Consider the following 19,716-nt stretch of genomic DNA (forward strand, 5'->3'; position numbering starts at 1 on the left):
TCGGTGGAATCTAGTATGGTTAAAACAGCATAGACTATTATTATTATTATTATTATTATTATTATTAGAGACAGAGTCTTGCTCTGTCACCCAGGCTGGAGTGCAGTGGCATGATCTCAGCTCACTGCAGCCTCCGCCTCCTGGGTTCAAGCGATTCTCCTGCTTCAGCCTCCCGAGAGTAGCTGGGATTACAGGTGCCTGCTTCCACACCCAGCTAATGTTTGTATTTTTAGTAGACACGATGTTTCTCCGTGTTGGCCAGGCTGGTCTTGACCTGCTGACCTCAGGTGATCCGCCCACCTCGGCCTCCCAAAGTGCTGGGATTATAGGGGTGAGCCACCATGCCCAGCTGAAAAGCATAGACATTATAACACAAGGTAGAAAGTGACAAATTTTAAAAGAAAATTACACACAAGATTTGTAAGGGTGAGCCTATTTCTGGCTGTTTTTTTGTTTGTTTTTGTTTTTGGTGGGCACGGGGTTTTGAGGGAGAATATGTATCTCAACCTTTTAATTAGTTGAGAAAGGAAACTTAGCTCAGATCTTAGCTCTTGATAATGTAAGGAGTTGTTACATTCTTTTAGCAGGTATCTGTGAGACAGAGCTATTTCAATAGTTTTTTTTTTAAAGCTTTCCCACTGGAAAGAACCCTTTGATGTTTTATTTAATAATTATAATACAGCCTCTTTAATCACTTCAAGATTGCTAGAAAAATTTGGAAATTAAATCCTATCAGTTAACTGTTGTCTACCACCAAATATGTCAGCCAGTGTTAATATTAAAAGAAAATTGTTCCCTCTTATCTCAGTCTTGAAGCATGTATTTTATGTCACCTCTTCCCCACATTTTTACTTCTAGTGCTGTGTCAAAATATTTATTTGCTGTGACTATTTTAATAAAACAACACTGTGGGGGAAAAGTCAAAGTTCCACACTGTAGCTAAACCTTTTGATGTTTATCTGTTTCCTTATAGTTTTTTATAGATGCATAAGGTAAAATATTTTTTAAGTTCTTTGTAGGCGTTACACCAATGGCTGTTGCATTTTCTCCTTTTTTGAATCAAAAATTCTAGATGGAGTTGTATGAATTATTTATAGAACACTCACGTGTCAGCAATATAATTATTACTAATTGACTATAATTACATAATGGCATTTATATTTACAGGTTGCTTTACAACCATTTGTTAACAGCCCTATTAGGTGTAACTTAAATAGGTGGATAAAGAGATTCCTGTTTTTTTCCATTTTTTTGATTATGCAGATGTTAAATTATTTAAATTTATTTTCATAGCCTCAACTCTGAGTTATTACTTTAGTTGGATATTTCAGAGATATAATTCTGCTAATTTTAAGTCTTAGAAGTCTACAGAAAGAAATCACTTGTGAAAAATGAAATTTTGTGAATTACTTTGTGTTTTAAAGTATGCTGTTTCAGATATAATTTGCTTTTCATTTTACAGAAACATTCATTTTTTACATTAATAATGACGGATATTAATTTTCTTTTTCAAAGGGTTCATATTCAGGTAGTTAACATTTTTAATTCTCATCCCAAATAGTGGAAAATGAGATGTGAGGGCTATCTGGCTGTGACATGTTACCTCATTGATCCCCAGGGCTGATTGAGCTCATCTGGCTGACTCGGCAGGCATCCCCTTCCTCCCTCACTGCTCCATGTGTGTCCCTCCTGAAGCTGCATGCTTGGGCGAAGAGGATGACCATCCCTAATAGAGGAGGACTGGTCTTGGGTCAAGGGTGTATGAGTAGCTGCGCTTCCCTGCTAGAACCTTCGAACAAGCTCTCAAGGTCCAAATAGTGGAAAATGAAAGTACAGGTTGATTCATGTTGGCAGGTTTTGGTATTTAAAAAAAGGTAAAAAGCACAAATGGGGGATATACCAATAAAGGTTAGACCATATCCCTAGCTAAGAACTTATCATTTGTGTTAAAATATAGTTTAATATAAAAAGTTGCCTTTTTCCCTTCCCCCTCCCCTTGCCTCCCCTCCCTTCCCCCCTCCCCCTCCCCTCCTCCCCTCTCCTCCCCTCCCCTCTCTTCCCCTCTCCTCCCTTCCCATCCTTTCCCCTGCCTTCCTTTCCCCTCCCTTCCCCTCCCCTCCTGTCTTTCCCCCAGTTGTAAAAATAGCACATCCCTAATGTAGAAAACTTGGGAAACACTAAGAAAGCATAGATTACATTTTAGACTGGGCGCGGTGGCTCATGCCTGTAATCCCAACACTTTGGGAGGCCGAGGTGGGTGGATCACTTGACGTCAGGAGCTCGAGACCAGCCTGGCCAACATGGTGAAACCCCATCTCTACTAAAAATACAAAAATTAGCTGGACATGGTGGTAAGTGCCTGTAATCCCAGCTACTTGGGAGGCTAAGACAGGAGAATTACGTGAACCCAGGAGGGAGAGGTTGCAGTGAGCAGAGATCACGCCATTGCACTCCAGCCTGTGCAACATATCAAGACTCAGTCTCAAAAAAAAAAAAAAAAAAAAAAAATTAAAACAGTATCATTGGCGAGCCTACCACCAAGAGTGCTGTTGTTAATCTTCTTGATTATCTGTCTGCTTCCCGCATTTTGTTTAGCCATTACATAAGTATATGTATACTTATATGATGTTACGGGTTCATAATGTAGTCCACTGTAGTGCAAGCTGTTAACAGTGAATCAACATATTTTCACGTCAGTATTTTTCTGCTATGTGATTATTTTTAGTAGGTATGTAACGTTCTCATCTCTGTAATACTTATCAATCTTCTGTTGGACATTGAAGTTGTTTTCAATTTTTAGAGTAATAATACTGTCATTTGCCTATATTATGCATTTTGATACTGGCCGGCACCTACTATCAGTGATTTTTTTCTATTTTTGTTTCTCTGAAAATATCTCAATTTCACCTGTTTTTTTTTTTTTTTTTTTTTGAGACAAGGTCTCATTCTGTCACCCAGGCTGGAGTGTGGTGGTAATAACATGGCTCAATGTAGCCTCAAGCTTTTGGGCTCAGGCAATCCTTCCACCTCAGCCTCCTCAGTAGCTGGAACCACAGGCGCATGCCACCATGCCCAGCTAATTTTTAAATTTTTTGAAGGGACAGGGTCTTGTCATGTTGCCCAGTCTGTTCTTGAACTCCTGGGCTTAAGAGATCCTCCCACCTTGGCCTCCCAAAGTGCTGGGGTTATAGGTGTGAGCCACCATGCATGGCAGTTTCACCTTTTTTGAAGTGTTTTGTTTTGTTTTGTTTTGTTTTTTTGATACAGTCTCGTTCTGTTGCCTAGGCTGGAGTGCAGCGGCTGATCTAAGCTCACTGCAGCTTCTGCCTCCTGGGTTCAAATGATTCTCATGCCACAGCCTCTTGAGTAGCTGGGATTATAGGTGTGTGCTACCTTGCCCAGCTAAATTTTTTTGTATTTTTAGTAGAGATAGGATTTCGCCATGTTGGCCACGCAGGTCTCTAAACTCATGGCCTCAAGTGATCTGCCCACCTTGGCCTCCCAAAGTGCTAAGATTACAGGTATGAGTCACTGTGGCTGGCCTGAAGTGTGTTTTCATTGGCTATAAAGTTCTAAGTTGGTAGTTATTTTCTTTCAACACATTCAAGAATGTTTGGTTGCTTTCTGTCTTCATTTCTTTTTGTTAAAGTCAGCTACCAGTCTTATTGAAGGCAGTGTATTAGCTATATTCTTGCTGAGGATAATGTGTCTTTTATTTTTCTTTGGCTACTTTTAAGACTGTCTTACTTTTAAAGCACTTCGACTATGATGTGTTCAGATGTGGTTTTCTTTGTCGCTTTATGTTTATAGAGTTTTTTGAACCTGTAGCTGGATGTCTTTTAGTTTTGGAAAGTTCTGTTATCACCTTTTCATATATTCTGCCCCTTTTTTTCTTTTTAGATCCTAATTACACATATATTAAAGGTAATTATCATGTTCCACATGTTGAATTTTTTTTTTTTTCTCTGTTTGGATATTTTCTATTGACCTGCCTTCCAGTATGCCAAAACTATCTTCTCTTTTTGGCAAAACTAATCTTTTGTATTCTTAATTTTATATTGTGGTTTTGAGTTCTAGAGTATTCCTTTGATCTTATTTTATAGACTTGTAATAGACTCTAGTTCTCTTGAACATACTAATTATAGTTATTTAAATGCTTGTCTTTTCCAATATCGGCATCATCTATTGGTCTGTTTATCTTGTTTGTTTTTCTGTTGGTTATTGGTCATATGGTTGTATTGTTCTGTCTCTTCACATGCCTGGTAAGTTTTCCAAGGAACTTATCCATTTTATTTAACTTGTTGCATTTATTGGCAAAAAGTTGCTTATAATACTCTATTATTGTTCTTTTACTATCTGTAGAAAGTGTAATGAGTCTAATATCTGTATAACCTGTAGAGATTTAGTATCATTCCCAATACTAGTCATTTGTGTGTGCTCCCCTTTTCCCTGATTAGTCTGGCTAGAAGTTTACTAATTTTATTGAGGTTCTTGAAAAGTTAACTTTTAGTTTGACTGCCTGTAGTTTTCTTATTTCTGCCCTGGTCTTTATTTCCTTTCCTCAGCTTATTTTGGGTTTGATTTGTTTTCTTTTTCTAGTTTCTTAAGATAGAAGCTGAGGTCATTGATTTGTGACCTTTTTTCTTTTCTAATGTAAGCATGCTATAAACTTCCCTTTAATTGTTTATAATTTATTTATTTGTTTTTTGAGACAAGATCTCACTACTGCTCAGGCAGTGCAGTGGCATAATCATGGCTCATTGCAGCCTTGACCACTCGGGCTCAAGTGATCCTCCCATTTCAGCCTCCTGACTAGCTGGGACTGCAGGCGTGTGCCACCATGCCTGGCTAATTTTTTATTTTTATTTTATTTTTTTTGAGACTGGGTCTCACTCTGTTGCCCAGGCTTGAGTGCAGTGGCACAGTCATGGCTCACCACAGCGTTGACCTCTCGGGCTCAAGAGATCCTCCCACCACAGTCTCCTAAGTGCTGGGACTACAGGCGTGTGCCACCATGCCTGGCTAATTTTTGTATTTTTTGTAGAGAGAGGGTTTCACCATGTTGCCCAGACTGGTCTTGAACTCCTGAGGTCAGGCAATCAGACAATGCCTTAGCCTCCCAAAGTGCTGGGATTACAGGGGTAAGCCACCATACCTGGCCACAGTTTATTAAAATTTTTTCTGAAGACAAAGATGTCACTGTGTTGCCCATGTTGGTCTTGATCTCCTGAGTTTAAACAGTCCTCTTTCCTTGGCCTCCTGGAGTGCTGTGATGTGAGCCACCACTCCTGGCCGTTTCCAGTTTTTGATATATTATGTTTCCATTTTCATTCCATTCAGAATACTTTATAATTTCTTTTCTGATGTCTTATTGGGTCTATAGTTTATTTATAAGTGTGTTATATATTTTTCAGATATTCGAGGATTTTCCTGAGATCATTGTTATTTTTAATTTAATTCCATTGTGATAAGATAAATTGAAATTTATTTGGATTTATTTCATGGCCTAGAGTATATTCTGTCATGGTAAGGGTTCTTCATGTGCAGTTGAAAAGAATGTGTGTTTTGTTGTTAGGTGGAGTGTTTTACAAAAGTCAATTAGGTTAAGTCTGTTGATTGTTTTGTTTATGTCTCATAATTTTTGATTGAATGCCAGGCATTGTGTAGTAAAAAAATTAAGCAAGCATTACCAGGTAATGGTACATTTTGCCGGGTTGGGAGAGGGATGGGGGAAGGGGAAGTTCCATGCAGATAGGCTAGGGAGCTATATTAATCTGTTTGCATTACTATAAAAGAATACCTGAGACTGGGTAATCTATAAAGAAAATAAGTTTAATTGGCTTATGGTTCTCCAAGGTATATAGGAAGCATGGTGCTGGCATCTGCTTATAGTGAGGCTTAGTAAGCTTCTAGTCATGGCTGAAAGTGAAGGGAGAGCAGGTACATCACATGGCAAGAGTGGGAGCAAGAGAGCAAGGTGGGGCAGGTCCCAGACTTTTCAACAACCAGATCTTGTGTGAACTCAGTTATTACCGAGGAGATGGTACTAAGCCATTCTTGAGAGATTTGCCCCCATGATCTGGTTGCCTCCTACTAGGCCCCTCTTCCAACATTGGGAATTACATTTACATTTCATCATGAAGTTTTGAGGGGACAAACATCCAACCCATATCAAGAGCCCATCATCTTAAATTATGTGGAGGCTGGGTTGCTATTTTAATAGTTTGTTATCCTTATTTTTCCTTATTTTTTCAGGTGTTGTCTTCTAAGGCTTTCATTTCAAAGCCTGTTGGTCTTGTCCCTTTAGCAATGCCAAAGGTGGGAAATTTCACTTTGCTTTTTAAAGTTTTTTAGTTAACTTTGTAGCCTTTTACCCTGCACGGTTTTAAAATTCAGCAAATATGCTGAGGGGAGATACCACCCTTAAGCTTGAGGTCCTTGCATGAAACTTTTTATGAGAATTAGCCTCCTAGTTTTGTTATTTCCGCCCTGTGTGAACACCGAAAACTGTCCTGGCTTCTGTGTTCCTCAGCAACAATATTTTACACAGGTCGGGCCTCAATTTTCAGCCTCTAGCCCAAGCAATAATTAGGAAATACTCCCAGGGAAAAGACAGATGCTGGTCATCTAAATACCCTTAAAATATTCTCCCCATCTCTGAGCTGGAGGTTGCAGTGAGCCAAGATCACACCACTGCACTCCAGCCTGGGTGACAGAGCAAGACTCCATCTCAAAAACAAAAAAAAGGTTCTCCTCATCACTATAATTTTAGACCTTCTTCTTTCCCATGCTTCCACAACTCTTCACTACCTTTAAAAATATGATTTTTATAATTTATTTAGCTTTTTAAGTTGTTCTTAGCAAGAATATTGGCCTGCTTCAAACTAGTTCGTTTTACCTAAGTGCAGACAGTTTCCTATTATTATTATTGTCATTTATTTTTGCAGAGATAGGATCTGACTTTGTTGCCCAGGCTGGTCTTGAACTCCTGGCTAAAGTGATCCTCCTGCTTTGACCTTCCAAAGTACTAGGATTACAGGCATGAGCCACTTTACCTGGCCCCTATTGTTTTTTAAAGGTGTGCAGAATACTCAATCTTTATGAGCTGTTTTATGTAGTGTTCTTTAGGTATTTTGTTGTTGGGTTTCAGTTTTTGATGTAGTATGTTTTTTAAAATTGATTTGTATTGGAGTGTAATGTATATATGTTAAAATCTGCTCAATTTAAGTATGCAGATTGAGTTTTGACAAACCTAAACATTCTTGTAACCACCACAATCAAGAAGCAAAAAAAAAAATTTTTTATACTGATACGGGGTCTTGCTGTATTGACCAGGTTGGAGTGTAGTGGCAATATAGCGAGGCCTTTGGCTCTCCAAAAAAATAGAAAAAGAATAGCTAGACGTGGTGGCATGCGCTTGTGATCCCAGCTACCCAGGAGCTGAGATGGGAGGATTGCTTGAGCCCAGGAGGTTGAGGCTGCTGTGAGCCATTGACTGCTGCTGGACTCCAGCCTGGATGATAGAGCAAGACTGTCTCAAAAAAAAAAAAAAAGAAAAAAATTGTCACTTTATACAGAAAAGGCTGCTGAGATTTTGTTTAGGGTTGTATTTACTCTATAGATTAATTTAAAGAAAATTGATAGCAACATTGAGTCCTTTGATCCTTGAACACAATATACCTCTCCATTCATTTAGGCCTTTCATTTTTCTCAGTAGTGCTTTGGAGTCTTTTAGTATACCTTTAATTGTGGTCTTTATCTTGTTCATTCAGCAGCTATATATTGAGCATCTCCTCAGTGCCAGGTACTGTTCTGTTTGCTGGGGAACAAAGTCCTGCCTTCAGGGAGCTTATGTTCTAACTGAGGAAACCAGATGAGAAACTAGTGAGTTAAATATGTGCTAGATGGATATTTGTACTGTGGAGAAAACCAAATCAAGGCGTCAGGATTAGAGTCTATTAGCATGTAAGGATAGAATGGATATTTTAGTTTTGGCTGCTATAATAAAAATACCCAGGAGTATTAGATACTGCAGTTCGGCAGCACATAGACTGTGTGCTGTTGAATTTGGTTTGTGAGTATTTTTTTTTTTAAGAGTAAAAAAATCAGTATTCATTAAGTTTATTGCTGTAGCTTTCTTTTTTTGTGATATCTTTGGTTTTGATATCAGGGCAATTCTGGCCTTTTAGAATGAGTTTGGAAATGTTCTCTCGCATATAGTTCTTTGGAAGAGTTTGAGGATTGGCTTGGTGATAGTTGAGAGTAGAATAAGCACTCGTTTCAAGTTTCGTATTGTTTCATTGATACTCCACTTGACTTGCTGCATATTACAACTGTAATTATTAATTATTTCTGTGCTGGTAATCGTAAGGTAGTACAACCTAGATTAAATGGCAAACAAATGTACAAAGCATTTTATTACTTACTGGGTTCTTTATAAATATTTTAAGACACACGCAAAAAGGAAAACATTGAGAGTTTACTGAAAAGCAAAAGTTTTGTAATGAGTCTTGAATTTAGTAAACAAGTATCCACTCTCCTACATCTTAAACAAACACTTTGGTTTTGTTTTATTTTTTTAAGATGGAGTCTTGCTCTGTTGCCCAGGCTGGAGTGTAGTGGTGTGATTTGGGATTACTGCAACTTCTGCCTCTCAGGTTGAAGCTGTTCTCCTGCCTCAGCCTCCCGAGTAGCTGTGATTACAGGCGTGTGCCACAATGCCTGGCTAATTTTTGTGTTGTTAGTAGAGACGGGGTTTCACCATGTTGGCCAAGCTGGCCTCAAACTCTTGACATCAGGTGATCCACCTGCCTTGGCCTCCCAAAGTGCTGGGATTACAGGCATGAGCCACCATGCATGGCCTAAACAAGCACTTTTTAATGGATTTATGAACAATCACAAAAATCTTTAGTCAGTGAAATGATTTAAATTACTTTCTAGGCAGAAAAATATTCTAATATGTATCAAATACTTAATTAAAAAGTGTTGGAAAAAATATTTGGAGATCAAAACTTTTAGGTCATCATAAAAAAATCAACATCACATTTTGGCTTCTCACATTTTGGAGAGGTATATTGTGTTCATTCTTTGGCATGCGGATATTCAGTTTTGCCAACACTGTTTGTTGTAGAGACTGTTTTTTTCTCCATTGGGTAGTCTTGGCACCCTTGTCGCAAGTCATTTGGTGGTATGTGCAAGGGTATATTTCTATTCTGTTCCATTGGTCTGTAGCTCTGTCTTTATGTCAGTACCACACTGTCTTGATTACTGTTGCTTTGTAGTGTGTTTTGAAATAAGAAAGTATGAAGCCTCCAAATTTTTGGTTGTTTTTCAAGATTGGTTTGACTACTTGGGGGTCCCTTGAGATTCTGTGTGAATTTTATGATGGTTTTGTTTCTGTTTCTGCAAAAAAAGTGTCGTTGGGAATTTGACAGGGATTACATTGAATCTTTAGATTGCTTTAGGTAGTATGGACATTTTAACAGTAATGTTTAATTACTGTTAAAATGCGGAATGTTTTTCCATTTATTTGTATTCTTTCTGTGATTTCTTTTAGCAACGTTTTGTAGTTTTCAGAGTACAAGTCTTTTATCTCCTTGGTTAAGTTTATTCCTGAGTATTTTATCCACTCTACCCTCCCCCCCACCCCCCCACCCCCACCAACCCCTTTTCTTTCTTTAAAGAGATAAGGTCTCTGTCACCTAGGCTGGAGTGCAGTGGCACAATCATGGCTCACTGTGACCTTGAACTCCTGGGCTCAAATGATCCTCCTGCCTCAGCCTCCCAAGTAACTGGGACTAAAAGTATATGCTTCCACACTTGCCTAATTTTTTGATTTTTTTTTTTATAGACATAAGGTCTCAAATTCCTGGCTTCAAGCAGTCCTCCCACCTTGGCCTCCCAAAGTGCTAGGATTACAGGTTTGAGCCACCATGCTTGGCCTTTCCTCTTTTGATACTATAGTAAATTGGGATTTTTTTTTTCAAAATTTTCGTTTCCAGTTGATCGTTTTTAGTGTATAGAAACACAACTGATTTTTGTGTATTGATTTTGGATCCTGAAACTTTGCTGAAATCATGTATTAGTGCTAACAGTTTTTTTGTGGATTCTTCTTTAGGGCTTTCTATATATAAATCATGTCATCTGTATACAGAAGTAATTTCCTTTCTTATTTGAGTGCCTGTTATTTATTCTTCTTGCCTAATTGCTCTATCTAGGACTTCTGGTACTGTGTTAAATAGAAGTGATGAGAGTGGGCATTCTTGACTTGCTCCTAATCCTAGAAGAAGTGATCAGTCTTTTACTATTGAATAGGATGTTAGCTGTGGGGTATTCATGTGTGGTGTTTATTTTGTTGAGGTAGTTTCCTTCTATTCTTCATTTATTGAATTTTTTTTATCATGAAATGGTGTTCAATCTTGTCAAATGCTTTGGTTCATCAATTGGAATCACGTGGTTTTTGTGCTTCATTCTATTAATGTGGTATATTACCCTAATTGATTTTTGTGTGTTGAACCATCCTTGAATTTCTGGTATAAATCCTACTTGGTCATGGTATATAATCCTTTTAATGTGCTGTTGAATTTGGTTTAAGATTTAAAAAATCAGTATTCATTATGGTTATTACTGTGGTTTTCTTTTCTTGTGGTGTCTTTGTCTGGTTTTGGTATCAGGGTAATGGTGGCCTTTTAGAATGAGTTTGGAAATGTTCCCTCCTGTTTTAGTTCTTTGGAAGAGTTTGAGGAGGATTGGGTTAATTCCTTTCTTTTTTTCTTTTTTCTTTTCTTTTCTTTTCTCTTTTCTTTTTTTTTTTTTTTTTTTTTTTTTTTTGAGACGAAGTCTTGCTCTGTCACCAGGCGGAATGCAGTGGCGTGATCTCGACTCACTACAGTCTCTACCTCCTGGGTTCAAGCGATTCTCCTGCCTCAGCTTCCTGAGTAGCTGGGACTACAGGCGCGCACCACCATGCCCAGCTAATTGTAGTTTTAGTAGAGATGGGGTTTCGCCATGTTGGCCAGGGTGATCTGGACTTCTTAACCTCGTGATCTACCCTTCTCAGCCTCCCAAAGTGCTAGGATTACAGATGTGAGCCACCACACCCGGCCTGGTTAATTCTTTTAAATGATTGGTAGGATTCTCCAGTAGAGCCTCTTAGGCTATTGTTGTTGTTGAGATCTGCTTTTATTTCTTGATTTACTAACTTCAAATTATATCTATTGACTCATTACTAAGAAAGATGAGGATTAACTCACACTTTACTTAATTATTGTGCTAGGGTGATTTTTCTTTTCTGTGGTCTAAAGTCATAATGCTAATGGAACTCAAGAAATAAAATATTTACTTATTTCTTCTTGTACTTCATCAGTTTTTCAAAATCATGCCACTAGATTGCCTTGTATCTAGATGACTTTTTGTTCATCTTTTCCTCCCACAGTTTGTAACTGTCTTTTTTTCTTGATAAAGAAATATATACCTTTATCATATTCTCAGATATTTTTCCTGCTTGGATCATAACATCTGTTAACTGTTAGGTGGAATCCCTTTTCCTGGAGATATCACTCTTAGAGCCCTCATACTTCCTTTTTCAGTCTTGACAGGTTGTAAGCTGCTGTATATATGTCATTCTGAGATATTCCATGACTGCATTTCTGGTTAGATTTACTGTTTTAGATGCTACATCTTTCTCTTTTATGGCATTCTTCCTTTTTTAGCTGGAATGTATTTACTTTTTTGTGTGTGTGTGTGATGGAGTCTTACTCTTTTTCCCAGGCGGGAGTGCAGGGGTACAATCTTGGCTCACTGCAGCCTCTACCTCCTGGGTTCAGCCGGTTCTTCTGCTTCAACCTCCCCAGTAGCTGGGATTACTGGCGTTTGCCACCATGTCTTGCTAATTTTTGTACTTTTAATAGAGACAGGGTTTCACCATGTTGGCCAGGTTGATCTTAAACGCCTGACCTCAAGTGATCCACCCTCCTCGGCCTCCTAAAGTGCTGGGATTATAGGCATGAGCCACCACATCCTGCTTTGAATGTATTTTAAATTAACTTCAGTATACAGAGTACTTACAATGTAATACTGTGAATTCTTGCATATCTGAAAATAGCTTTGGCCTGGGTCATAATTGCTTGATAGTTTGGCTGGGTGTAGAAATTTACTTTCAAATTAATTTTCTCTTACAACTTAGAGGTTTTTAGTCTATTCTGTTGAGCATCAAGATGGTAAGATGTCTGATGCTACTCCGTCTTGCTACTTTCTAAATGATCCTTTCCCTCACTCGCAAAGACAAGCTTTAGTATCTTTGTCCTTTGTAGTTGTGGAATTTTATAATTATGTGTTTAGATATGAATTGTTTTTGTCATTCTTTGCTAGACTCAGTAGGTCCTTTCAGTTGAAATGCAAGTATCTCCCTTCAGTTATGGAAAATGTTCTTTTACTATTTCCTTGGTAATATTTCTTAGTCTACTAAGGTGGGAGGATTGCTTGAAGCTAGGAGTTTGAGACTAGCCTAGGCAACATAATGAGACCCCATCTCTACAAGAAAATTAAAATATGAGTTGAGCATGGTCATGCATGTCTGTAGTCCTAGCTACTTGGGAGGCTGAGACTGGAAGATCACTTGAGCTCAGGAGTTCGAGGCTGCAGTGAGCTATGATTGTGCCACTGCACTCCTGCCTGGGCAAGAAAGTAAGACTGTCTCTCTTAAAAGCTAAAAAAATAGATAATATCTTTATCTTGGTCTTTTTCTAGCTGTTGTTTCTTCTTGTATGTCTAGGGATCCTTATTGTTAATTCATGGTTCTTGCTAAAGGACTGTCTTGATTATATTAGGTGCTGCTGTTGGTTTCCTGTATTGTAGTGGTGGACTTGTTTTCTAATTGCCATCTTGGAATGAGAAGACTGTTTGGCAACTCTTTGTACATAGTTGGAGCATCTCTTGTTTCCTGGCAAGTTAGGTTTAGGGCAGAAGATCAGGGAACGTGTTTTTAGGCGTAGGAGCTTTCCAACTGCCGTATAGAAATGGACTCTACAGATACAAATATTCACACCAGAAGACCTAGTTTCTTTTTTTTTTTTTTTGTTTGAGACGGAGTCGTCGCTCTGTCGCCCAGGCTGGAGTGCTGTGGCCGGATCTCAGCTCACTGCAAGCTCCACCTCCCGGGTTTACAACATTCTCCTGCCTCAGTCTCCCGAGTAGCTGGGACTACAGACGCCCGCCACCTCGCCCGGCTAGTTTTTTGTATTTTTTAGTAGAGACGGGTTTCACCGTGTTAGCCAGGATGGTCTCGATCTCCTGACCTCGTGATCTGCCCGTCTCGGCCTCCCAAAGTGCTGGGATTACAGGCTTGAGCCACCGCGCCTGGCCTGACCTAGTTTCTTTCTGTTCGGTTTGTTAACTGTCTTTAGAAAAAAAAAGAGTATTTCACCTTTTGTACCTACAGGTAACACTGGCCCTTGCTTAGTCATTGAGAGGGTAGGGAGAAAGAACAGGTGAAACTTTCTCTTGTTTTCAGCCTCTTTACCTACTAACACTGAGCCTAGAATCTCTGAAAGATTGACTTCGACCTCCACTGTAGTCCTTTCATGTGTAGATTTTGGGCTGTGCTTCACTTAGTTCTGTTTAAACTTCACACACTTGGATCTCCTTTCTGTTCTCCAGAAATCAATTGTAAACACTTTCTCTCTGTTCTTTTCATTGTCTTACAGATTTATTCTTTTTTGTTTGTTTTTATGTGCTCATCTGCACAGACTTTCTGCATGGCAGGGGCGGCAAACATGAGTGTTTATCATCATCATCGTCATCATCATCTCATTCACTCCCCAAGTTTCTTTAAAATAAGGCAGTCGGGGGCGGGGGTGAAAGAAATAGTCATTTCACCCCTAAATACTTCAATATGTTTAATTAATTAATTAATTATTTTTTTGAAATGGAGTTTTGCTCTTGTTTCCCAGGCTGGAGTGCAGTGGCATGATCTCGGCTCACTGCAGCCTCTGTCTCCTGGGTTCAAGTGATTCTCCTGCAAGTAGCTGGGATTACAGGTATGCACCATGAGACCTGCTAATTTTGTATTTTTATTAGAGACAGGATTTCACTGTTGGTCAGGCTGGTCTCAAACTCCTGACCTTAGGTGATCCACCCACCTCGCCTGCCATAGTGCTGGGATTACAGGTGTGAGCCACCACACCCAGCTGATATTTTCTTTCATAATCTCAGTATCATTATCACACCTAACAAAATTAATACTTCCTTAATATCATAAAACACCTAGTTCATATTCAGATTTTTTCAAAAATGCCTTTTTGTTGCTTTATTTGAAACAAATAAATATTTAAATCAGGTATATACCTGCCAGTTATTTTTTTTAGTCTTTTAAAAATTCTATTTTCTCTTTTTCAGTCATGCCTATATAATGATCGAATCTTTTTTTAAAAAAGATATTATTTGGGAGAGGAATGACATCAGTTTGTAGATCACCTTTGATAGAAAATGTTTGGGCAAGCTATGTGTTGTATAGTTTTGTTCTCTCTAATATCCTAAGAAAGTAAAACCTGCCCCAAACATGCTTTTGTTTTTACAGGATGTTTTAAACATATACAACAGCATATAGAATAGTAAAATGAACTCCTATGTACCCATCACTTACTTTTAGTGATTTATTTACTCAACACCTCTCGTTTCATCTATACCTTAATCCCTTACCCTCTTCTAATATTATTTTCAAGTGTATTCCACATATTATTTATCTGTTAATATTTTAAAGTATATTTCTAAAAATGATTACCACAGTAAAGACTCCCAAGTCTTTTTACCCTCCATGTTGAAGGAACTGGGTCTATTTTCCTTTATAATGTTTCACGTTCTGCGTTTTCTTATTCCTTTTGCTGTCATTTTACTTATTACTTTTTTTTTTTTTTTGATACAGAGTCTCGCTCTGTCGCCCAGGTTGGAGTGCAGTGGCACCGTCTTGGCTCACTGCAAGGTCTGCTTCCCAAGTTCATGCCATTCTCCTGCCTCAATATCCCAAGTAGCTGGGACTATAGGCACCTACCACCTTGCCTGGCTAATTTTTCGTATTTTTAGTAGAGACGGGGTTCCACCGTGTTAGCCAGGATGATCTCGATCTCCTGACCTCATGATCCGCCCACCTCCCGGCCTCCCAAAGTGCTGGGATTACGGGCGTGAGCCACCGCTCCCAGCCTAGAACTTTTTTTTTTCCGTATTGTCAACACTGCACCTCTTCCCCAGACCTGGGGGCAGACACAGTGGTGTGATTTGGAGGATGAGAAACTGTCTTAATTTACTGTTTTAAGATTTCTTTGCCTTCTTGAATGTGACATTACTACTGTTGAGAATGTATGATCTAAAGGTTCATAAATTCTAGTTAGACTCTTAACAAGAATATTCTGTAAGTAGTACTGTTACTACATACTACATCATGATATGTGGTTGTCCCAGTGTTAGAGATGTTAAGATTGATCAGTGAATTCAGTTGGTGACAATATGATCCATTGTGAAATTCACCATTACTTTTTCACCTAATGGTTTTTAGGGTTGATGATTTTTGCCTATGTACGTAATCTCTTTTGTTCTTAGTTGAAATTTTTCTTTAAAGGAGTAGCTCTCAGTACTTTGGTCCCTTTGCCTACCTTGAAATACAGTTTGACAGGACAGGCAAGGAAAATGCTTTGTTAATTTCCTATTATAGATTGAATATCTCTTATCTGAAATGCTTGGGATTAGAAGCGTTTCAGACTTCATATTTTTTTCCGATTGTGGAATATTTGTAGTATACTTTTCAGTTGAGTATCCCGAAAATCTGAAATCTGAAATACTGCTTTGAGTGTCATGTCATTGCTCAAAAAGGTTCATATTTTGTAGCATTTCTGATCCTCGATTTTTGTATTAGGCATACTCAACCTATACTTAAATATTTTCTTATTAACCCTTGGCATACCATCAGTACACACTGGAATTTTTTTTTTTTTTAAATAGCAGTTCTAACTATTGAAGGACTAATAATTTCTTGACTGTCATTTTTTCTTAAAGGCCTTTGAAAGAAGAAAGGTAACATATACCTAAAAATTTTTTTTTTATTTAGCCAGATGTGGTGGCTCATGCTTGTAATTCCAGCACTTTGGGAGGCTGAGGCGGGTGGATCACTTGAGGCCAGGAGTTTGAGACCAGCCTGGCCAACATGGTGAAACCCCGTCTCTACTAAAAATACAAAAAAAATTAGCTGAGTGTGGTGGTGGGCACCTGTAATCCCAGCTACTCGAGATGAATATTGCAGCGAGCCAAGATTGTGCCATTGCACTCCAACCTGGGCAACAAGAGCAAAACTCCGTCTCAAAAAAAAAAAAAAAAATTATTCATTTATTTAGAGACAAGGTCTTGCTCTGTTACCCAGGCTGGAGTGCAGTGGTGTGATCATAGCTTATCGTAACTTCCAATTCCTGTGCTCAAGCGATCTTCTTGCCTCAGACTTCTGAGTAGCTAGAACTATAGGCATGTGCCACCATGTCTGGCTATTTTTCTTTTTTAAATTTTTTTCTAAAGAACAGGGTATGTGGCCCAGGCTGGTCTCGAACTCACAACCTCAAGTGATCCTCCCATGTTGTCCTTTCAAAGTGCTGCGATTACAGACATGAGCCACTGTGCGCAGCCAAGATTTTCTTTTTAAAAACTGAATAAAACTCATTCTGTCTTTCATTGCTTATATTCCTGTAGCTTTAAGGATTGTGATTCATCATTCTAAGACTTGTTTCATTACTAAGATTTGTTTCATTCCATTCATAACATATTACTCATCAATTATTTCCATCCCTCCTAAAAGATAATATGAAAATGGAAAAATGATGGAACCACCTAGGAGAGTGATAGAATATGGAAATAAATTGTCACTTTTGTATTTTTTTGTTTGTTTGTTTTTAAGATTTTTGCATTTCCCAAAGTATTATATCATCTTTCTAAAAGTTATATGTCTGGAGATACCATCATTGTAGGCTGCTTTCTGCTTTCATTAGAAACAGTTGAGAATTTAGAAATTTTCATTTCTGCCCATTATGGCAAAGAGGAAAAATTACAGGAAGATGTTTCACATCTCTTTGACAAACCAGCACATAAATGCAAAGAGAAAAATAAATGCACTTCAGGCTTTATTCAATAGAAATTTCATGTGAATCACTGGACCATCATTGTCCAATAGAAATTTTATGTGAACCACAAATGTAAGTAATAGGTATAATTTAAAATAAATAAAAATAGGTCAAGCAAATTAAGCAAAATCTCAGACTGTACTTATTCGTATAATAGGTGAATTTTCTCAGACTCAGAAATCAATGCATGAAGAATTATATTTCTGAGTGAAAAAATAAAAATATAGTTATTATCTAGTCAGTCATTTAACAGGTGTTAATATTTTCTGTTTTCTTTTTTCTTTTTATTTATTTATTTATTTTATTTTTGAGACAGTCTCACTCTGTTGCCTAGGCTAGAGTGTAGTGGTGTGATCTCGGCTCACTGCAATCTCTGCCTCCCAGACTCAAGCAATTCTCCTGCCTCAGCCTCTTTGAGTAGCTGGGACTATAGGCCGGTGCCACCATGCTCAGCTAATTTTTTTTGTGTGTTTTTAGTAGAGAGAGGGTTTTGCTGTGTTGGCCAGGCTGGTCTTCAAACTCCTGGCCTCAAGTGATCCGCCTGCTTCAGCCTCCCAAAGTACTGAGATTACAGACATAAGCTGCTGTGCCCAGCCAGGTATGAATATTTTCTGATAAGCCTTACACCATCCTGTTTTGCTAGAATGATGTGTTCTTTCATCTTTTATGATGTTTGCATGCCAAAATTTACTAGATAACAGTTTGTAATACTAAAGATGTGTAACAAAAGTGACTGGAAGGAAATAGATTATTTAAAAAGAAAAAAGTTGTTTGCTCATTTTAATTGGTGCTTAAAAACAAGAATGTTTTGCAGTTTTGGTGCAAAAAAAGGTGGTATCCACTTTTAATAAAATTATAAGCCATCAAAGGTTTCAAAAAATTCTTCAATTTTTTTAAATGAAATTGCAACAAGAGTCAAAATATTGATAAGCTGATATGAAATTAGAGATATGTATTAGAAATCTGGAGAAGTATTAGAAATATATTTGAAATGTATGTAGAGATGTATCTGGAGAGGTATTAGAGATGTATGTGAAACCTGGAAGCAGTACAAGATGATTATGTTCCAGATTCATGCATGGACGATCAGTCAGTTGCATTCAGAGAACATTACCCATATCATGTAGATACATTTTCAAAGCCTCAAAAAAGGGAATAAAAATTTGGTTGTGATATGTTTAATTTTTAAGTGTCAGTAATTTTTTTTATTATCCCTTTATTCTCGTATAAATAATTCATAAAGTGACTTGAAAGCATAAAGGGTCCGTTGGACCAAGAAGGTGTAAATAGTGATGACTGTTCTGTACCCTGAGGGTTGACTCGATACTCTAGCTACTCTTTGGTCACAAGTGAGAGTTTTACATTTGCTCGGTTGTCTTTTTGAGTCAGAATCTTGCTCTGTCACGCAGGCTGTAGTGCAGTGGTGCGATCTTGGCTCACTGCAAGTTCCACCTCCTGGGTTCACGCCGTTCTCCTGCCTCAGCCTCCCCAGTAGCTGAGACTACAGGTGTCCGCCACCATGCCTGGCTAATTTTTTTTTGTATGTTTAGTAGAGACGGGGTTTCACTATCTTAGCCAGGGTGATATCGATCTCCTGACCTCATGATCTGCCCATATGTACATGTGCGTATTTGTATGTCGTATATGGAGATGCATACATATATATGAGAGAGGGAAAGTGCATTCACAAATACATATATATGGTGGAAAGTGTACAGATGTGGCAGATTGTTAACAGTTGATGAATCTAGGTGAAGAATGTATGGCTGTTAATCTTATTATTCTTTAAGGGGTAAGATACCTGTTTGAGTTACCTATTTTTCCAACTACTTATTCTGTTCATGAGGTTTAGCATATTTTCTTACGTTTATTGGTTCTTTATGCTTCTTTTTTAAAAAAAAAAAAACAAACAAAAAAACATCGTTTATTACTGGTTCACGTCTTTTGTCTTATCTTTTTTTCTTACTGATATGTAGTATCTTGTTAGAACTTTGGATACTAATCTGTGGTATATTTTCTCAGTCTCATTTGTCTTTTCATTTGTTTATGGGATATTTTGGTAATTAGAAAAGTTAAAAATAAACATTAAATTAGATTTAATTAGAATGAAGCCAAATATATATATTTTTTAAAGTTTGTGCTTGGCTTGTTTTCCTTTAAGGTTTATGATAGTTTTAAAAAGTTATTTTCTACTCTATACATATGAAGGTATTGTGTGTTTTCTTCTAAAAATTTCTGTTTTGCCTTCATATTTGGGTCTGACGCACTTGGAATTTGTTTTCGTGTGGTAAGAAAGAAATCCAGTATAACTTTTTGCCCTATTTGGATACCTGTTGTCTCTGTACTGTTAATGGATAGTCCATTCTTTCCCTCTTTGTTTATAATGCTGCCTTTTTAGTATATGTATAACTCTATTTCTGATCTTCTCTCTATCTTTGTTTTGAAAGACCCATATTATAAGGCTTGATTATTTGTAGGACTGCTTTCTCCGTTTTCTTTTTCAAATTACTGTAGCTATTCTTAGCCTTTTGCTCTTCCACATAAATAATAAGATTAGTTTGTC

The 19,716-nt window shown here is 37.8% G+C and overlaps 1 protein-coding gene across 14 annotated transcripts in view; it reads left to right on the forward strand.

Moving 5' to 3' along the window:
• The window catches only part of CLOCK (clock circadian regulator), a 119,262-nt gene that overhangs the window by 4,405 nt on the left and 95,141 nt on the right, over nt 1-19,716 (forward strand). Inside the window, exon 1 of one of the 14 annotated variants that reach the window (XM_073017360.1) lies at nt 13,929-14,036. The exons of the other annotated variants lie outside the window; for them this stretch is intronic. The gene's annotated coding sequence lies outside the window, so the exon portion shown is untranslated. Of the gene's footprint in view, nt 1-13,928; nt 14,037-19,716 lie in introns of those variants that run through there. 14 annotated transcript variants of the gene reach the window in all.

Source organism: Chlorocebus sabaeus, chromosome 7 (assembly GCF_047675955.1).
Source record: "Chlorocebus sabaeus isolate Y175 chromosome 7, mChlSab1.0.hap1, whole genome shotgun sequence".
Taxonomy (NCBI): Eukaryota; Metazoa; Chordata; class Mammalia; order Primates; family Cercopithecidae; genus Chlorocebus; species Chlorocebus sabaeus.